The sequence below is a fragment of the Pinus tabuliformis genome, chromosome 8, assembly GCF_031772625.1.
Source record: "Pinus tabuliformis cultivar Carrire ecotype Pingquan chromosome 8, CPIR1, whole genome shotgun sequence".
Classification (NCBI taxonomy): Eukaryota; Viridiplantae; Streptophyta; class Pinopsida; order Pinales; family Pinaceae; genus Pinus; species Pinus tabuliformis.
The window spans coordinates 1846018799-1846039851 of NC_142294.1; the positions used below are offsets into that span (position 1 = coordinate 1846018799).

The following is a 21053-nucleotide window of genomic DNA, read 5'->3' on the forward strand; positions in this document are numbered from 1 at the left end:
AGTCTTCCATACATTTGTGGGCTCTACTGGAACCTAGTGTTAACCTAACTTCATATCGATCTTGGTGAAATGCTTGGCCCCCTTGAGTTGGTCCAGCAGGTCATCAATCTGTGGGATTGGATACCTATTCCTGACAGTGATTTTGTTTAATACCCAATAATCAATGCAGAGCCTTCAAGTCCCATCCTTCTTCTGCACAAGTACAATCGATCTCCCACAAGGCAAGGAACTTGGTCGGATGTGCCTTTTTTGCAGCGACTCCTGGATTTTCCACTTGATCTCTTCATTTTCCATAATGGAGCGACAATATATCGGCCTGTTGGGTAGATGTGCTCCAGGAGTCAAATCGATTAAATGCTTGACCTGACAATGCAAGGGTACCCATGTGGGTGAGGAGAAGATGCCCCTGTATTCTTCCACGACCGTATCCACTTGCTTCTGCTACTTGGAGGAACCCTTCCCGGGGGCCATGGATGTGGCCATGACCTTCCCCTTACTTTGAGAGCAAAAAGAAAGAAAACAAATTTCCCAGTGTGGGAGATGACCTTACCGCATTGCTTAGCAGAGATCAAAGAGATGGTGGTAGGTGGGGCTACCTTCGGTATCCTGTATAACTTAGTACCCAAAGAAATAATAATAGAGTGAGGTCTAGACTCATATACAGCATGTCGCCTCCATAAGTATGGTTGTCCTAACAATACATGACAAACTTCAAGAGGAGCGACATCACACAGTACCTCATTTGTGAAGGGTTTAATGTTGTAAGGAAGGTGGCACTGCTAGCTGACACGGAGATCTCGTCCTTGGTGAAGCCACCTGATGGTGTACAGTTGCGGATGTGTTATAGTCGGTAGGCCCAGCCGCTTCACGACCTCTACTAAAATGAGGTCCTTTTGGCTCTCGTTGTCGATAATGAACTACAGCGGAGAACCCTTCACCCATATTTGTGAGTGGAATAGGTGCTCCCCCTCTTCCGAACCTTCAGCCTCAATCTTCTGGATCTTAGTGGTGGCCGCAGTGGCACTGGGCTCTGCATCAATGATCTGCTTCCCTTTTTCATTCCCCTTGTTGGGTTCTAACTTAGATTCGAAACATGTGTTGGACTTAGAAGCCTTCAACTCAGCCACCAGTGACTATTTTGCCCAACACTCACTTGTGTTGTGAGTGGAGCTCTTATGGAACTCACACCACTTTCCTGTGTCATTCTTTGTCTTCATGGTGTTCTTTTGCTTGCGGCTTCGGCGGGTTATCCTGGGTCGCCCCGCCTTGGCTTTGCCCTTTGCTCTGCAGTTTGGGGGCACCTTTCCCTTGCCTTGGATTCGCAAATTCAAATCACTTTTTCTATTTAAGCTTCTGCTCAATCTTGACAGCGTATCGGTATGTCGTGCCAAGCGAGGAGATGTCCAAAAACTCCATCTCATCCTGGATGTACCTATGTCGATAACCGCGGTACTTGAGTACCAAATGTTTCTCAAAATCCTTGATACCCAACTTCGTGCAATGGGTATGAAAAACATTAGTAAATTTTGGCACGTCTTGTTCCCTTCCTTGTCGCAGTGTGGGCCACTTCATGTATTTATCTGCATAGCTCTCGACAGGGCAATACTACTCCTTGTTGGTGTCCCAAAACGAATCCCAAGTGGGTGCGACAAAAAATATTGAGGGCGTTCTTTCATCCTTATGCTCACAGTAGGCTTCCCACCAGTGCTTGACATGGGGGGTGACTTTGAGAAGAGAAAAAAGTAATATTTTCCCAGTTGGAAAAATCATGAACAGAAAAATATCCTTCTAGCATATTTAACCATTTATCTATTGTGTCTGCATCTATCTGACCCTCAAATATGGGAATGTCAAAGTTAACTTGTACCTTAAAGGGTGTGGCACTTCCAGAGTAGATGCTAAAAGTAGATGTGTCGCCCTTGGGTAGCCGCTGAAAAATATGGGCAAAGTTGTCCATCATCATGTTCCTCTATAGCTCGAGGGCTTCTTCGAGCAAGATTTTGAAAGGATCTCCTACCCCCTCGTCTTTCTTTTCTTCCGCCATGGGAGGCCATCTGATCCGAATTGGATCTATGAAGATTATCAAAGTACCATGACTGTATCAAATCAGGACAAAGACTTCGAATTTAAGAGCACAGAGCGATCAAGAAGACCTCTGGACAATGGCAGTTTGCAGCCAGCGGGGAACGACAAGTCCCTCGGTCAAAGCGCTCTGATTGAGGCCCATGGAGACCACGCAGGAGGCGAAACTGGCACCTGGGAAGCCCGGATCGGGAAAAGGAGGCCATTTCTGATGCGCGATTAGCGCTAATCGTGCATCGCTGGGCAAAACCCCTTGAGAAGGAAAGGCCGTGAGCGCTCGATCACATGGAAGCCAGGAAATCGTGGGGAAAGCACTAAGGCGAAAGGCAGGTCCCGCGCTCCAAAACCGACAATATATCGGGGGCACCCTTGGGCGGTTAGCGGATTTGGAGAAAAAAGAGTGATTCCATTCAGCGCCAAATACGTGGCAGGCAGAGGAGAGAGAAAATCGCCGCTCATCGCGCACTAATGGTTGAACAAGTCAACCACGCGAAATGAGAGAATGTCATAGGATCTAGGGGCTCCAGATCTGACGGCTAAGATTGCGCCCGATGAAGAAACCGGATTTGACAAGGGATTAAGCCACGGCATGGAGAAGTTTGACGTCCGGTTTGACCGCTGAGATGGCGGATGGGTCATTCCACAGTGCAATTGAAAAACCGAACCGACGAGGAAGAGCTGGCGCAGTTCGCGAGAGGACAAGTGGCCACTCCCTGTGAGCCGTTGACGATAATGCAGCAACAGGGAATTCCAAGTGAACAGCAGCAGGCAATCCGACGGAGGTGGAAGGGGAATCGAACAGTCGTGAGACAAATTGACTTTAAGCCATGAATAGACAGAACAGAGGACACAGAGAGGAAAACAAAGGAAGAAGACAGATAGAACAAAGAAAAGACAGTAAAGCAAGAAGCAGAAAGACAGAGAGCCAAGCTGACCTAAGGCAGCAACGAGCAAACAACAAGCTTGAGAGGTTCAAGTAAATCCCTAAGAGGATCTGTCGGTAATTGAGCACCACATTGGGCTCCTTCCATTGTAGACCAGAGAGGTCAAGGGTTGGTAAGGAAAAGAGTCTGTGCATTGTAGTGACTTGGGGAATCCAAGAACCACCCTGCCAAGCAATCCTGTTTCAGGAGACTCAGATTGAGCTCCTCGTTGTAATTCTCTACTTTAAAGACACAATAAAAAAAGGCCACCACTGAAATCTGAACCGGAGACATAGCCATGGAGGATAGGGTGAACTCCTTATTAATTGTTGTGTTCTTGCATTTGCTTATTGTATATCTCTTACTGTTTTCCATTTTCTAGTGTCTGTGTATTTTGCAATCTGATCAATCCATTGTCTAAAATGACATAGACACACACCAACACATGAGTCTGTAGTACCTTCATTCATTAATAACTTAACTGAGGTCACTCAAGAGTGATTTTCAGATCAAGTGGTATCAGAGCACTAGGCTGTAAGGTTAGACAAGCTTGTGTTGGTTTAGCTATTGAATGCTCACCAAATCAAAGCTCAAATTGAGAGAAGGAGATTTGGTCGAAACTAATCCTGAAATTGGGAGAATCTATCCTCAGAAGACAATGTCAAAGGAAGGTTCTATGGGGTCAGACCCTCAATTCATAGAAAGTTTCCTAGCCATGAAGTCCATGGTAGAAGAAATGTATAGGGATTTTGGAAAACACAAGGATGAAGATTCATCAGGCTCTAAACAAGACAAAGGAGAAGATGAGTCTCATTTCCATGACCACTCAAAAGGAAAAGGGAAAGAGGAAAGCTTTCTCACACCTCCTAACAGCCCTGAAAACAAAAGAAAACATCTTTGATCAAACTAGATGTTAAATTTGATCTACCTATATATGATGGAGAGTTGAATGCAGAAAAGCTAGACAATTGGATTAGACAAATTGATGTGTATTGCAGAGTGCAGAATATCGACTCAGACAGGAGCAAGATTCAGCTGGCAAGCCTACACCTTGGAGGCACTGTCTTAGTTTGGTGGGAAGGCAAAACCCAAGCTAACATGAAATGACATGGTAAGACTGTCTCTGTCTGGAGTGACTTTGTTTCTGCAATCAAAAAACAGTTCTATCCATTGGCCTACATGCAACAAGCCATGATGAGTTGGCAGACTCTTTGATCGCTGAAAGGGCAAAGTGTGCAAGGCTACACTCAAGAATTTAGAAAGAAAGCATTGATTCTAGGAATCTCATTAGACTCACCAGAGACTCTGTTGAAGTACCTTGGTGGTCTACACAACTACATGAGGCACATCGTCCTCGTGTTTAATGCCACTAGTATAGATGAGGTATCTGTACAAGTTACTCATCTAGAAGCTAGAGGAAAGAATGGAAATCCAGAAGTTGAGGGACCATCCCAACCTACTATAAGCAAGAGCAAGGAGAAAAGGAAGCAGAAGTGGAAAGCAAGAAAGGCTAACACTGCATAGAAGAGCAAAGCTTCATGCACTCACTGTAAAAAGGATGGGCATGATGATAAGCATTGTTGGATTCTGCATCCAGAGCTGAGACCTAAGAAGTTCGAGGGCAAGAAGAAGAACATTGTTGCAGCTATTCAGAAAGATTTGAGGTCAGACTCAGGAGATGAAACAACCATTGCAGCCACAGGTATAAAAGGTAAGAATTCTGAAGCATCTACTAGTAATTATGTACAATCTACCATTGATGAGAGAAAAAGACATGAGCTTTTCCATATTCGAGTTATTTCCAAACATCAAAAGATTGATACTTTGTTTGATAGTGGTTCACAAGTAAATTTAATTTATGAAGCAATTGTAAAGAAGTTGGGATTAACAACTACACCTCAGAAGAAACCATACTCATTAGGATGGTTGAATGATAAAGCACAACTACAAGTGACTAGACAGTGCAAACTCAAGTTTTCTTTTGGGTCGGCATTTGTAGATGAGGTTGAGTTAGACATAATTCCTTTGGATATATGTGGGATTGTTTTAAGAATTCCTTACTTGTATGATAGAAAATCTATTTTCTATTGAGTTGAGAACAAGTATCTAATTGTAAAGATGGAATCGAATACTTTGTAAGAGCTCATAAGCTCAAGAATAATTATACTCTCATAAACTCACGACAGATGAAAAGAATGATAAGTTCATGCAAACAATTCTTACTGATGGTTGTAAAGAAAAAGAAACCTGATAAAACCAATGTATTTGAGGGTTGTAATGCTAAACAGCAAGCTGATTTAGAAAAGGTTGTTTCAGAGTATGATATCTTGTTTCAAGAACCTAAAGGTCTGCCACCCAAAAAAGAAATATTACATGATATTATTTTACAGCAAGATGCTCCTTTGCCTAACATTGGAATGTACAGGTTGTCTGCTTTAGAGATGTTGAAATCAAGAAGCAGGGGCAGGGGTTGCTCAAGAAAGGGTTCATCAGACCTAGCACATCACCATGTAGGTCACCAATCGTTTTGGTGAGAAAGAAAGATGGCTCGTGGAGAATGTGCATTCATTACCGAGCACTGAATAAGATAACAATCAAAAATTGTTATCCCATTCCTCACATAGATGATCTTTTAGATCAATTGAAGGACGTTGTTTATTTCTCCAAGCTAGACTTGCACAGTGGATACCATCAAGTCAGAGTTGCAGAACAAGATGCATGGAAGATTGCTTTCAAAACGAAGCAGGGATTGTATGAGTGGCTGGTTATGCCTTTTGGCTTAACTAATGCTCCTGCTACTTTCATGAGATTAATGAATGTACTCAAACCTTTTCTTGATGATTTTTTTATTGTGTATCTAGATAACATTCTGATTTTTAGCAAAATCTGAGAAGAACACTTAAAGCATGTTAAGCAGACATTATATGTTTTGAAAAGAGAAAAACTTTATGTTAAACTCTCAAAATGTAAATTTGGCAAAACATCTCTAAATTATTTGGGTCATATAGTAGGGGGTGGTGAATTGAAAATAGATCCCTCTAAAGTGGCAGTCATTGTAAACTGGCAAAGTTAAAAGCTTCTTAGGAGCAGCACAACATTGGAGGAAGTTTATTTCTAACTTTTCCTCAATTGCAGCTCCCTTACATGCTTTAACGGGATTGAACAAGGTGTTTCAGTGGGGAGGCAAACAACAAAAAGCCTTCGACACTTTGAAAGAGAAGATTAGTACAACACCTGTACTATCACTACCTGATCTTTAAATACCATTTGAGATCCAAACAGATTCCAGTGACTATGCCATGGAAGGAGTGTTGACACTGCACGGTAAACCCATATGTTATCATTCTGAGACTTTTAATCCTGCAATAATTAATTATCCTACATATGATAAAGAATTGTATGCATTAGTACAGAGTGTGAAAAAAGTGGAAACATTACTTAATGGGCAAAGAGACAGTAATACATATTGATCATCAACCACTTCAATATCTACACTCCGAAACTAAATTGCAGCAATCAAGACACTATAGATGGATGGGTTTTCTACAACAGTTTCATTTAGTCATCAGATATAAAAAGGACATACACAATAAAGTTGCAGATATGTTATCTAGACCCATTATAAATGCATCTACTAAAGCATAATTCTGTGCTACATGAAAGCTACATTGAACAATATGTTCAAGATATAGACTTTAAAGATGTATGCAACTTTAAGTCAAGGCAAACGAGTAGAAGAATTAGATTATCATGTAAAGGACTGACTCTTATATCATTGTTGGAAGCTATGCATTCCACAAACTGAGTAAAGATAATTAGAGAAGCACACACTTCTCTGGTATCAAGTCACTTTGGGGTAAGTAAAATAGTTGCACAGCTATAAAGATTTTGTTATTGGCCAAAAATGAATGAGACAATTTCTAGATATGTAAGAGGGTGTACTATGTGTGCTAAAAGCAAGTCCAACAATAGAAAACTAGGCTTGTACACTCAATTACCATTTCCTTCTCACTCTTGGGAAAGTGTTTCCATGGATTTTGTTGGAGGAATGCCTAAATCTAGGAAAGGTCATGATTATCTGTATGTTGTTGTGGATAGGTTCAGCAAAATGTGTATTTTGATATCTTGTAATAAACAGATTACAGTTGAAAAAGCTGCAAAACTGTTATTTGAACATCTATGGGTTCATTTTGGATTACCCACTTCCATTGTATCTGATCGAGACACCCAATTTGTAGGGAAGTTTTGGTCAAGTCTGTGGGTACTGATGGACACCAAACTAAAGAAAAGCACAGCTTTTCATCCACAAACTAATGGCCAGACAGAAGTAGTTAACAAGACAGTGATCCAGTTACTCTGGGGATATTGCAGCAAACATCCTAAGCTTTGGGATGAACATTTGTGTTATGTGCAGCATGCTTACAACAGAGAAAACATTCTTCTACACAGAGATCTCCTTTTGAGACCTGTTTTGGTTTCACCCCAAGGTCTCCTTTGGATTTTGTCTTTGGTAAAAATACCACAGTTGAGGGACATAGTGATGTCGATAGGGAAACTAAGTTCATTGAACAAATCCAAGAGATCCACCCAGCAGTACAATAACAGTTGGAAAAGAGCCAAGCCAAATACAAGGCAAAGTATGACAAGCATCGGATGGAGCATAGTTTCCAAGTTGGTGACCAAGTCTGGCTGTATATCAGCAAGGACACGATGCAAGGTGAAGGTAAAAAGCTAAAGCCTATCATGTATGGACCCTTCAAGATACTTGAGAAGATTGGTGAAAATGCTTTTCGCCTTGATCTACCAGCTTACATGCACATCTACTCAGTCGTAAATGCAGATTGCTTGAGATTGTTTGAACCTTCACTAATTGAGGATCCCGAAGAGTAGAGTCAATTGTCTTCTACTGATGACCTGCTACCTGAATATCTTAATGAATTGCAGGAGGACACAGTTCTGGACAGGAAGGTGAGTACGACGCGCAGAGGAGATGTTGAGTACCTCAGAATTGGGCTTAAGGGTTCAAAGCCAAGCAGTGCAAAGTGGATAGGGATTGGACAAGTGAGACAACTGTACCCTCACTTAGTCGATGCTTGAAAACCAACTTTTGGTGGTCCAAAAACTTTTTCAGTGGGAAGGTCGTGATCCGAATTGGATCCATGAAGATTATCAAAGTACCATGACTGTATCAAATCAGGACAAATATTTCGAATTTAAGAGCACAGAACGATCAGGAAGACCTCTAGATAGTGGCAGTTTGCAGCCAGCTGGGAACGACGAGGACCTCGGTCAAAGTGTGTTGATCGAGGCCCATGGAGACCGTGCAGGAGGCGAAACTGGCACCTGGGAAGCCTGAATCATGGAAAGGAGGCCATTTCTGATGCGGCAAAACCCCTTGAGAAGGAAAGGCCCCGAGCGCTCGGTCGCATGGGAATCGGGAAACCGTGGGGAAAGCGCTAAGGCGAAAGGAGGGTCCCGCGCTCCAAAACTGGCAGTATATCACCCTTGGGCAATAAGCGGATTTGGAGAAAAACGAGGGATTCCATTCAGCGCCCGACGCGTGGCAGGCGGAGGAGAGAGAAAACCGTCGCTCATCACGCGCTAATGGTCGAGCAAGTCAACCACGCGAAATGAGCGAATGTCGTAGGATCTAGGGGCTCCAGATCTGACGGCTGAGATTGCGCCCAACGAAGAAACCGGATTTGACAGGGGATTAAGACGCGGCATGGAGAAGTTTGATGTCCAGCTTGACTGCTGAGATGGCGGATGGGTCATTCCACATTGCAACTGGAAAACCGAACCGACAAGGAAGAGTTGGCGCAGTTCGCGAGAGGACAAGTGGCTACTCCCTGTGAGCCGTTGACGATGACGCAGCGACAGGGAATTCCAAGTGAACAGCAGCAGGGGATCCGACGGAGGCGGAAGGGGAATTGAACAGTCATGAGACAAATTGGCTTTAAGCCATGAACAAACAGAATAGAGGACACGGAGAGGAAGACGAAGGAAAAAGATAGAGAGAACAAAGAAAACACAGTAAAGCAAGAAGCAGAAAGACAGAGAGTCGAGCTGACCTAAGGCAGCAACGAGCAGACAGCAAGCTTGAGAGGTTCAAGCAAATCCTTGAGAGGATCTGTCGGGAATTGAGCACCACATTGGGCTCCTTCCATTGTAGACCAGAGAGGTGAAGAGATGGTAAGGAAAAGATTCTGGGCACTCCAGTGGCTTGGGGAATCCAAAAACCACCCTGCCAAGTAATCCTGTTTCAGGAGACTCAGATTGAGCTCCTCATTGTAATTCTCTACTTTAAAGACACAATAAGAAAAGGCCACCACTGAAAGCTGGACCTGAGACATAGCCCTGGAGGATAGGGTGAAACTCTTTATTAATTGTTGTATTCTTGCATTTGTTTACTGTGTATCTCTTACTGTTTTCCATTTTCCAGTGTCTATGTATTTTGCAATCTGATCGATCCGTTGCCTAAAATGACATAGACACACACCAACACGAGTCTGTAATACCTTCATTCATTAATAACTTAAATGAGGTCACTCAAGAGTGATTTTCAGATCACCATCGGGATTTGCGAGGTTGGTCTTACAAAGATTTGACCAGTTCAAGCCCTAACCCCTTATATCCCAACCTCGTTGGGGACATGCAAAGAAAAATAGATAAAGAGCAAATCGCTCTGATACCACTGATCCAAATTTAAACAAGAATGCAACAAATTACATATATAACCATAAATACAAATATCCAGCAGAAATAACACTTCATTTCATTAATACCAAATATTAAAATATGCTTACAAACAGAATGGAAATAAGACTAGCTCTGGCAATGGTAGCTTATCTCTAAGAAGAGATGTGGCGGCTACATCCTCTAAACTGTGTTACAATGAGACTCAAGGACCTAATTATTATTGAAAAACATAAGAAAACCCTAAACAGCCAAAGCCCTAACCCCAAGAGATGTAACGCCAAGAGTTTGTGGGCCTCGTTGGGGTTAGTTGCGCAGCCAACTTCCCAGGGTCATAACTTGGTTAGTTTGTCGCGTACGATACCTTGTTGGAAAGATCTCTCCGAGTACTACTGGTTTTTATGCGCATGCAGCGGACCTTAAAACAAACGTCGTTTAGGCGATCAAAACTACTCCGAAAGTTCGAGATCTAAAAAACTACTAAAAATAGTAAATGCTGAAATAAACAAAAAAACAAATGAAACCAACTAGAGGTCTAAGTGGAATAGGTGGGTGGCCATCAATATCCACCTGGATCACATCAAGATCAAGATGCAAGGGCACACAAAGGTTGAAGCATTAGATCTACAAACAAGGGTTCCATATCCATCAAAGTCAAGGAGAATTACCATCTCCTATCCTAGATCCATCAATCTAAAGGCTTCTCCAAGAAGATACATTGAAGAAGAGTCTCCATCAAAGGTCCTTCATCTTCAAAGAAGAGGCACTCAAGATCAAGGCCCATCAATGAAGATCTCCATATCTGCACATTTAGAAGTTTTCATCAACAAGCAAATCTCTCACAAAGCACCTCGAAGGAAGCATCTTAAAGAACTCCAAGATCCAAGAAGTTGAGACTTGATTCATCAAGGAAGCAACAAGATCTTCTCATCACCAACACTCTGAAGTAATTATTTTTATGTCCTCTCTTGAAAATATCAAAATGTCTTTTTGCAATGAAAGCAACAAATTAGTTGGGATTGTTAATTTCCTTGCATGGAAAAAGAGGATTGATATACTTCTCAAAGAAAATGAACTTCTGGATTACATCAAAGGGAATGTCATTGTTCCTGCTAAGGAACAAACTCAAGCCCTAGAAAAGTATAATAAGGACGAAACAAGGGTTGAAAATATTCTGATAGAATCCATGAAGGACCCTCTCATTCCCTATGTTTCCAAACTTGAAACATCTAAAGAAATCTATGATAAGCTAGTGGAGCTATTCTCAGTGAGTATAATTAAAGAAGTGATATCGTTAATGAACTATTTAAAGTGAAGATATCCAAGGAAGAAGGAATAGCTCCCTACTTCATGAAGGTCTCTAAGATGAGATACCAACTGCAAGAACTGGGAGAATTTATGTCAGACAAAGAGATGACAATTGTGGTGCTCAATGCGTTACTTGAGGAATGGGGCAACTTCACATCAAGTATATATGCCAAGAAGGAAGCTACCCCGTTGAATGAACTTTGGTCTTTATGAAAAATTGAGGAAACCAGACTCAAAGCCAAAGATGATGTGGGATCGTAGGAGCAGACATTTGCTACTATGGCCAAGAGAAAAGGGAAATTTGGCAAGTTTGGTCCACAGAGAAAGGTAAAAGAGATATGTCTAAAGTCCAATGCTTTGGCTTCTAAGAGTATGGAAACTATAAGAGGGATTGTCCTAAGTTCAAGAAGGACAACAATAAGAGGAAACAAGAAGAAGCACACATTACCCAAGAAGTGAAAGAAGAAGATAAGACGCAGAAGGAGGACCCTCCGGATCTATACAATGACTAAGAACAACTTCTTCACATAAGTCTTCTTTAGAGTTTAGTGTATCATAGTAACATGTAGCAGTAGGATAGAATGCATGGTTTATGGGAATGGCATCTTCAGGAATATAGGAGCATTATGTAGAGATAGCTCAGATAAAGATATTCATGTAGGAAGGATGAAGCCATTAGTTAACCTCATTAATGCATAAAGAAATGATCATGCTCAAGAAGAATCATCTTAGAAGGCCACTATCATTAGCAGAAAGAAGCATTTGCAGAATGAGGACTACAAGGATCCTCCAGTGGAATATTCAATAGAAGGTTCGTGACTTTCTAGAAAAACAGATGCCTTGATAGGAATTCCACTTATGGGGATTCAAGAAAGGATGATATGTCAACAAGGAAAGATGTAGCAAAGTAAAGGAGGTTGAGGTAATCTCAATCTAGGAAGCTTTCAAAGGAAGATGAGATGATCAAGGAAAGAACTGAGATGAGATATGCATGCATCTATGTTTTCAGTTAGAGTCATGTCATCATTTGCAAGCATGGGGTATTGCTCTGGTAGCATGGTCACGGATAGGGTAGATCTCTTTCATTGAAGAAAATGCACGAAGGCATGGTTCACTCACTAATAAAGGTCAACATGAGAAATGTCCTCACATGGAGTATGAGGTGGTTGACAAAGAAAAATCTATAAAGAAGTATATGAGATAAAGAGATTAGGGATAAAAGGACACCATGTACACTAGGAATCAACATCTAACAGATTTGTTGAAGGCATCTCCCGAAAGAAGGCACGAGAATTCTGACAAAGGAAGAAAAAGATCAAAGGACCCTTGACACCTAGAAAGGCCTTGGAGATGTGAAAATGCAGGATGTTGATGATTCAAGCCAACAAGATGTCATGATGGAAAGCCATCTCGTAAGGTACTATTTGATTTAATGTTATGCTTTGATTTCTTGAATAATATATGGATAGGTTCATGCATGGCTACTGGAACAACGGTTGTAAGTACAAGTACAACTAGCACTCATGTAGTGGATGGAAATTCCTAAAAAAATATGATGAAGTAGCCAGATGACAAAGGTTCCATATATGTATCAAGAAGGCCACTTTCCATGGAGAAAGGAATGACATGACGAACCAAGAAGGAAAGTGATCGATGGCTGATGCCCTACAAAGAAGAAGCTCGACTGAATTTCATGACATCAAGGAAAGAAAGTGATCAAGCAGCTGAAGGACCCACAAAGAAGAAGTTTCTGATGAAAAAGGAGAGTCCCTAGTTGAGAGGGAGCTCTGACAAGTCCCTGATTAAGAGGGAGCTTGGGAAAGTCCCTGGTCAGAGGGAGCTTGGGTACATTCCTTTACAGGAATGGGCATATCTTCCCTAGTTGAGAGGGAGAGATAGACACAACATTCTTGTCTTCACTTGGGAAGAAAGAATGGAGGATTGTGTAATCATCTCACATCCAATGCTCTTTGAGGATGCGTAGGGCATCCAAGATAAGGGTAGGCAAGAGGACCAATATTCTTTGAGGGCTAGGAACCAAAGATGAGAATAGTCCTAGAAGGTCATACTCAGTGAACACCCAGGTGGGTATGTACCTTGAGAGACAATGATGAAAATGTCTATAGTCATTGGTCTCACCAACATTGTGCCCTGATCCATTTAGAGATAGAGTTGTCATTCAAGGCCTTGGAAACAATGTTGGTTACTATGATGCTACAATAGATGGATTGTCAATCCGATTTCTCTTATGTGAATTCTTCAGATTGAAAATGTCCAAACACCTTGTAATGATTTATGAATACCTTCCTAGTTAAAAGGGAGTGTTGAAGAAAGTGTAACTAGGTTCGATCTTCATAAATGTAATTTTGATCTTTGTACTTGTAGAAGAAAAAGAATTCTTATTTTTGTTATTATCAAAAACAATTTTCTTGCTCATTGCATAGGTCAAGCACATGTTTGAGTGCTTCTAGGAAAGTCAAAGAGTCAATGTAATTATTGAAGACCCATGTAGGCATGTTACACTTTGTAAATCTATGTATTAGAATCAAAGAATGACCTCCAAGAACAGTCATAAGCATCCTCCATATGTCGGCCTCAACAAAAGGAAGCAATTCAGAATCTAAAGGACAAGTCGGCCCAATAGGAGGGACAAAGGGCCATTCGACCTCACCATAGATGCATAAGTGATCTCTAAAATGAGCGAAGAGGAAAGGCAAGAGAAGGTGTCTCTACTTCAGTGAAGAAGGAAGGATAGAAGGCCGAGTTTGGAAGGTTGATTTCAGTCACACGTGCAGGAAGAGGTTCATTCTACTGCAATTTCAGACCTACTATTACAGTCATGCGAAGAGGCTTGTTTGGGCTAGCAAAAAGTACTAAGTAGGCCTCTCACTCCAACGAAGGAAAAGACTACTCAAGTGAAAGAAAGAGAGCATGCAAAACTGCAATTCTTGAAGGTATCCTCCACATGTGCGAAGAAAAGGGATACATACTGCTATTGTTCCAGATCTGCAACCATAGTAAGGAAAAGAGAGCTCGGTTGGGTTAGTAACAAGATCTTCTCCTTGATTAAGGAAGCCTCCATTTCAAGTGAAGGAAGAGAAGAAGAATGTCTCTTCTAGGGTATGCATGACTAGGGTTGCTGCAGTAAAGTCTTTAGTGCAAGAAGGATGAAGAAGGAGGTTGAAGTGCTGCAAGAAGAATAATCTTGGATCAAAGGGAAAGGCTTGACTTGTGCTTGGAGGATCTTCTTGTCAAGGGTCTAGGGTTTGGCATTTGTCAATTAAAGCTTCAATAAGAGAAATTTGCAGAAGAGTTTTCCTCTCTAGGAGAGAGGTTTTCCCCTCGCTGAGAGCAAACATATTGTGTACTTGTCTCCTTTTTTTGGGTAATTGTTTGATGAAGTAAGAAGAACATACTCTAACAATAATAAGAGAAGATTGTGCTAATAAGAAAAAGTAAAAAGTACCTCACAAATAGTTATCATCGTCATAAGAATCTCACTATAACCCAGATGCTCTAGATTCTTCAACAGCACACGGACATGTTCAATCCCCCAAGAGAGTGGGGGATGCATGGTTGAAGGCATGCATTCGTACATGTTAATTTCACTATGGTTTAGATAAATCGTGAGCTGGCATGAATTCTCACCTGCAAATTACTTAAACTTCTCATAAGGCCATAGTCCCATAAATTGAAATTCCATTTATTTCCCAATTTGTAAAAATGCAGAAGGGTTTTCCTCTCTAGGAGAGAGGTTTTGCCTTGGCTGAGAGCCAACATCTTGTGTTCTTGTCTCTTTTGTTTTGGTAATTGTTTGATGAAGTAAGAAGAACATACTCTAATAATAATAAGAGAAGATTGTGCTAATAAGAAAAAGTAAAAAGTACCTCACAAATAGTTATCATCGTCAGAAGAATCTCACTATAACCTAGGTGCCCTAAATTCTTCAACAGCACATGGACATGTTCAGTCGCCCAAGAGAGTGGGGGGTGCATGGTTGAAGGCATGCATTTGTACATGTTAATTTCACTATGGTTTAGATAAATCATGAGCTGGCATGAATTCTCACCAGAAAATTACTTAAACTTCTCATAAGGCCATAGTCCCATAAATTGAAATTCCATTTATTTCCAAATTTGTAAAAATGCATTTTATCAACTGCAATTTTCATATATTAAATGAAGACTCCAAATCATCTGCAATTGACAGACTGCAAATGGAACTAAACCGGCAGCAACTTATTTAGTATCTAGAGGATACCAATTCCTGCATTCAGCTCAGTTATGGAAGAAAGGAGAAATTCTTGTAGCCTCTTACTCTTTGGTGCCATTATCATGCATCTTGTACGGCACTCTCAAACCCCAATCTACAGGATTGTTATGCCAATTTCTTTGCTTTGATATTGAAAAATGCATGGAGATTATGGACACAAAATTAGAAATCTAAAAGTACTATTACAGATTTAAACTCGTATAGAAATATATATTATGATTTCATGTGAGAGCTTAAACTTTGAACAAGCAGAACAAACTAAAAAGTGGCCAAATAATTTGTCATAGTCTTTCATAGCTTTTTAAAAGCATCTCTAGCATTTTTAGGAAAATTATATATAACTAATCCTAGCACGAGAACTGTAGCACCCAAAATGAATGTTGGGGTCAATCTGGACTCTGCAGCAAGATAAGGAAGAGGAAGTGTGAACACAAAAATTGATAGAGGCACTGCAAACACGCCAAAACAAACACAATGTTAGGTAAAATTGTTGTCTAAAACCTATGAATGGCACTATGGTTTTAGAACCTACGAAAAGCCTTATGCATAACATAAATTAGACATAAAAGGAAACCATTGTCTAGTTTCCTTAAGAATCTGAGATGAAATAGTGGGATATGCTGTACAAGTTTTACCTGCAAGTGTTATCGAAAGAGAAGCGACCACTGCTGAGGACATCTTGACTAGGCGAAGTAGAGAAATGTTGAAACACATGTTCATTATGATAAAAAGCAATGGCAACAGAGGAGCTCCTGCACATTCTGAAAGGCATGTGCACTCGTTCAAGTTAATGATGTTGCACCGATATAAAAAAAAATGTTATAAATATGCTACCAATCAACAAAAAGCACTAAGAATGCTAAAAGAAATCCCCACTCCACAGTTGTAAATTTCATTTCAATTGCTGGTTACTTTGTAAAATCCTAGTTCGATAGACTGGTCCCGATATTAGAGAAAATGGAAATTAAAACAGTTATCAGGGCTTATATCAACAATGAAAAGAAAAACTATCCGAACAATGCAAACACTCATTCATCAGACCATCAAAAAGCTAGGCACTCTTTAAAACAATAGAGCAGATTAAATCCTGAATGCAGGGGGGTAACTATTTGGAAAGAAAAAAAGAACAAATAAAAAGATGGAAAAGTCTAAAATGTTACATATCAAATAACAAACAGAAGTACCTCGATTCCATTCGTACATAGGGGTACTCAGTGAATGGCATAGGGTGGTAAATGATATACAAGTTCTTCTCGTAACGAACAAATAAGGAACCATCCGACACATAATCCCTTGGGTATTTAGAACCCTATTCAGTGATGATGTTAACAATAATGTGGAGTCCGTTGTTTGGTTCGTGTTACCTTCCTCAAGCAAGGATCCTCTTAATTAGCTGAGCTCAGTGACAGAAAAATCATTCTTGGATTTCACAAAAATATTCATGTGCAATAGCACATTTCTACCTTCCTTTTGGCTAGTTGTTTCCACGGAGCCAAAACACCATAATAGAATGATTAATGATGTTCGTACCAACAATGGGTTTGAAACCCAATATTACATTATGAATAGAATTCAGAAACCTTTTAAGCACTGTAATGGAATACTCTTTTATAACAAAGAATGGTATCGAGTTCCTTCTGCTTTCCGTGTATATTAATCTGTGGATAAATATGATTGTAAAGTATTACAAATTTAATAGATTTGTGTTGTTGAAATACAATTTTTCTATAGCAAATAGCAACATGAAAACAAAAAAGATGTGAGCACATAATAAAAATATCATTTCGGGACTTTGATATTATACCGGCAGCTTATACTGAGGTAGGCCTGCTAGGTAGGTTCCTTGATATTGCAGATTCAAAAGGGAAAGAAAATGTCGGCAGCAACTCAATGATAAAGATTTATCGACGAGTAATAATAAGACAAAAGAACAACCAAAAGACCATAGCTCACCTGAGACAGACCCCATATTTATGAAACAAGCTGCTCCATCTCTAAAATAGCTTGGAAGCTGACTGAATGGAATTCCCTTTAATTTTGATAGAAAAGGAAGTAGCAGCAGTACAAATAAAGCCTACAAGAAGGAAATAGCACTCAACCAAAAGAACAGTCTTGATTTAATAGACTTTCAACTTATAATGGAAATCTCTAGACAGGAAACAATCAAGGAGTTTAAAGTCTTATCCAATTAATACAATTTAATACATCTATGTTATGGCTGATTGTGTATAGCACTAAGTGTATATAGAATTTAAGTGCAAGCAAACGTGACTTTAAAGTTTAAATCATTAATTGATGCGGATAACCTGGAAGCCCGATCCAAAAGAATTAACAACAAATAGGTCCACTGATCCTCCCTGCAGTAAGTTTACAGCGTTGCTATTAAAAACTAGCCAATAGATTCCTGAATAACTTTTGCAACATCTTAGTGCTAGAGAATGCAATGGGGCAACAGTAAGTTAACTAAGGACATTTGTAATGGCACCCATAGATGATAGTTATAAAACTAATATCTCAAACAATAAAACATGGCAACACTAGCAGCATCCATTACCAGGCCAGCAGCATACATACTTTTAGACGCTTGGCTGCATCAAGGAAAACTGACTCCTGTGAGAAATGCAATCAAGACTGTTAGAACTGCTTTCTTTAATCCTTGGACTATTTCAGAAGATATTTGGAAAGACAGTAACCTTCAAAATTGAGGCGCCAGCTTGAAATGAGGATGAAGCTATCATCAAAAGTGGCCAAAATATTCCTGCATTCTCCAATAATTGACCTGTACTAGCTCCACTAGGGAGAACAAGAAAAATGTCAACTTTTTAGAGAATCAGAATTCACAAAAAAAAAATATTTTGATTGATCAAATGATTTCAGAATACAAAACAAATACTAACAAACAAGTTGGTTATAAGTTATAACACAAGCATAACTGCAGTTTCCCTTTCCCAAGGCTCTCAAAAAATCCAAGAGCGATACACACCTCATATCAAAACCTACGTAACATTTGGGCATCATCCTACAGATTCAGGATGTAAGATATTGGAATACTAGATTGAGAATGTTGAGATGATTTTATTAATGGCAGCTTTGGCTGATGTCAGTACAGTGCCTGACAACTCTCACTTTCATTACCACCATCTCATTTAGTTATATTAACTTTTGAGTTTTCTACTAATCATTTCACAAAGACTATAACTTATAATCTCCTCGATGATTCTGACAAGATCATTGGACAGTTGATCTTCTACTTGTATTTTCTTCTTAGATATATTATTATGCTGTAGATCTTGAACATTCTCTAATGGTTGGCACAATTGGGTGGTGCCACTGTTACCAGGATGTTGCTGGTAATCCAATGCACTGTGCAGTTTCCTAGTTCAATTCCTACAGGATCACACACTGAGTCTATGCCACTGGATTTACAATTTTACAATGGGTACCATCCTCAGATCTGGGGTAAGTGCCCATGAGTTCAATCCAAGGTTATATATCCTTTAATGCCAGATAATGTGAAAATTTAATACAGCTGTGAATCAAACATAGATGAAGTATACTTTTGCATGATAATGGAATAACAATTTTTCAAAATAACAGACTTATTCACAGTAATAACAAGCATCAGTAAACTATGGTCACATGGCACAAAATAGAATGTAGATATGTGCTTTGGATACATCATACAATAACAACAAACTTCAGAACAATGAAGCAAGTAAAACAAGGATTCAAAATGAACCTGTTCAAGAGCAGTTTTACAACTCAGACTCGGACTTTGACTCGGCCACCTATCAACTCGGGTTTTGACTCAGACTCAACTCAGATTCAATGGCTTGGTTTTCAAAAAAACACATAAAATAATTAAATTTTAATGCAAAGAATTATTGTTGAGATTCCAAACCATTCGAGACAAAAATATGCACACTTTTGTTTATCTATATACCTTGTAAGGGTCAATATATCAAAATGGCACCAAGTGGAATACATATCGACAACAAAATACATAATCAATGAGGCTCTAAATGGCCTCTAGAATTCAAAAGCCATGTTACAAGCTACTGGCCTACTACAAATCACTGATCAACATGATCACTAATCACACTCATCACCACTGCCAGAAATGGGATCATCAGAAAGAGCTACAAAAACATCATCTGGCTCAGACTCCTAAGACTCCTCTAGGACATCTGCAACCTCAGCAGTAGTAGTAGTACTAGCAGAAGCATGAGTTAACTAAGTTACACGACTAGTGCTTGTATGTGCCATGCTTGGTGCTTCACTTACCTCAGCTCCTAGTCTAACTACTGGATGTGCAATGGGATCAGTCACCCACCCCCCAACTCCATCGCATCAATATCAATATCAACCTCAAACTCTGCAGGGTGAGATTCCTTTACCTATTCTGGAGTTGGATCAATATCATCCAACACATGGGAATCTTAGTCACAGGTTGTATTGTGCTAAGATGAGATCATTTAACCATTTTTGTTCCAAATTATCTATCTTCATGTGAATCTGTTAAAAGATAGACCAATTGCACTCACACCCAAAAGCACTACAAATTTGGCTTAGGACTCTAACTGCAAACTTTTGCAATGGAGGACATTGGTTGCCAAATGACTCCCACCAATGCACTGTAAAGACAAAGTTAGTTCAACAAATTAGATTGTGAGTTTAACTAAAAAAACAAGTATTTATAGTTTGAATTTTAACCAAATGAACTTCAACAAAAATTTGGAATTGCTTACTTGGTTGGTCTACATCTCTTGCAATCTTTGCTAGGTTTTTCCGTTTTTGTCAAAGGTATTTGTGCCTAGACTGAAATCTATCGACGTGTTTCCAGCTACTTTGACTCATTAAGGACCATGCGCTTCTTTTTGGTGTCTTTTTCATCTTGTTTGTGAGCCTATAATGTCCCCCACCTAACCAGTGGAATTCTCTAGCCTATCAGCTAGTTCCTGTGGGCTATTGGGTTAGAGTTAGGGAACCTTGGAGGCAATTAATCCAGCAGTTTGGCAGTCTTTGATGGTCAGTTGAGATCTCATCAGGATTATGAGCAAGATGCATTTTTTTTGGAATGATTTTGGGATAGTTTTCCAATACTTGCTGTTTTTAGTAAGTCAGTTTTGAGCACTGACTGAGTCAGTTGGCAGGGTTACTAATTTTAATATTGTCGATGGGTTCAGTTTTGATGACTACCTCAGCATTTTATATAGTCCAGTGGTTTTAAATAAAATAATGATAAGTTACTAATTAAAAAAGTTAAATCAAAGATTTAACTTTATCGTTATTTTAATATTTTTAATGAAGGGTCTATAGGGTCCAGTTACAAAGTGAAAGATGTTTTATTTAAATTTTTAAAAAGGCCATTAATACGGAGACAAAGTAATTTTATTTAGTCCCACATGGCTTGATGAAGAGGGTCAAACTTCTTGGGAGAGTTATAAAAGAAAATTTGTGCAATTCATTCGATAGTTTGGTTTTGATATTTGTATTGCAATTTTCTGGAGGAGATTACTTCTTGGTTTGTAAGGACAAAATCCCTTGCAAGGGACATTCTCTACATTATTAAGAGATATAATATGGAGAATATCTTGGTGATTTCACACAGAGATCACAGTTTGGCTTCATTGTTGGTTTGATATCTATAGTCTAGAGCATATTTGAGGATGTTTTTAGCATCAAAAAGGATTTTAGAGCTCATTACAATACTACTGCTACAGTGATTTTGCATATTTCAATTCAGAATCAGACATTGCATTTCCAAATTTA

The 21053-nt window shown here is 39.7% G+C and overlaps 1 pseudogene across 1 annotated transcript in view; it reads right to left on the reverse strand.

Annotated features, from left to right (window-relative positions):
* Positions 1-15376: 15376 nt before the first annotated feature.
* LOC149243645 (protein CLT2, chloroplastic-like) overlaps positions 15377-21053 on the reverse strand; it is a 128983-nt pseudogene continuing 123306 nt past the window's right edge. The window contains exons 5-10 of the transcript XR_016246700.1: positions 17975-18074; positions 17856-17891; positions 17588-17638; positions 17235-17355; positions 15917-16042; positions 15377-15730 (exon numbers count right to left, since the gene is read on the reverse strand). The product of XR_016246700.1 is annotated as a protein CLT2, chloroplastic-like (transcript). The remainder of the gene's footprint in view (positions 15731-15916; positions 16043-17234; positions 17356-17587; positions 17639-17855; positions 17892-17974; positions 18075-21053) is intronic.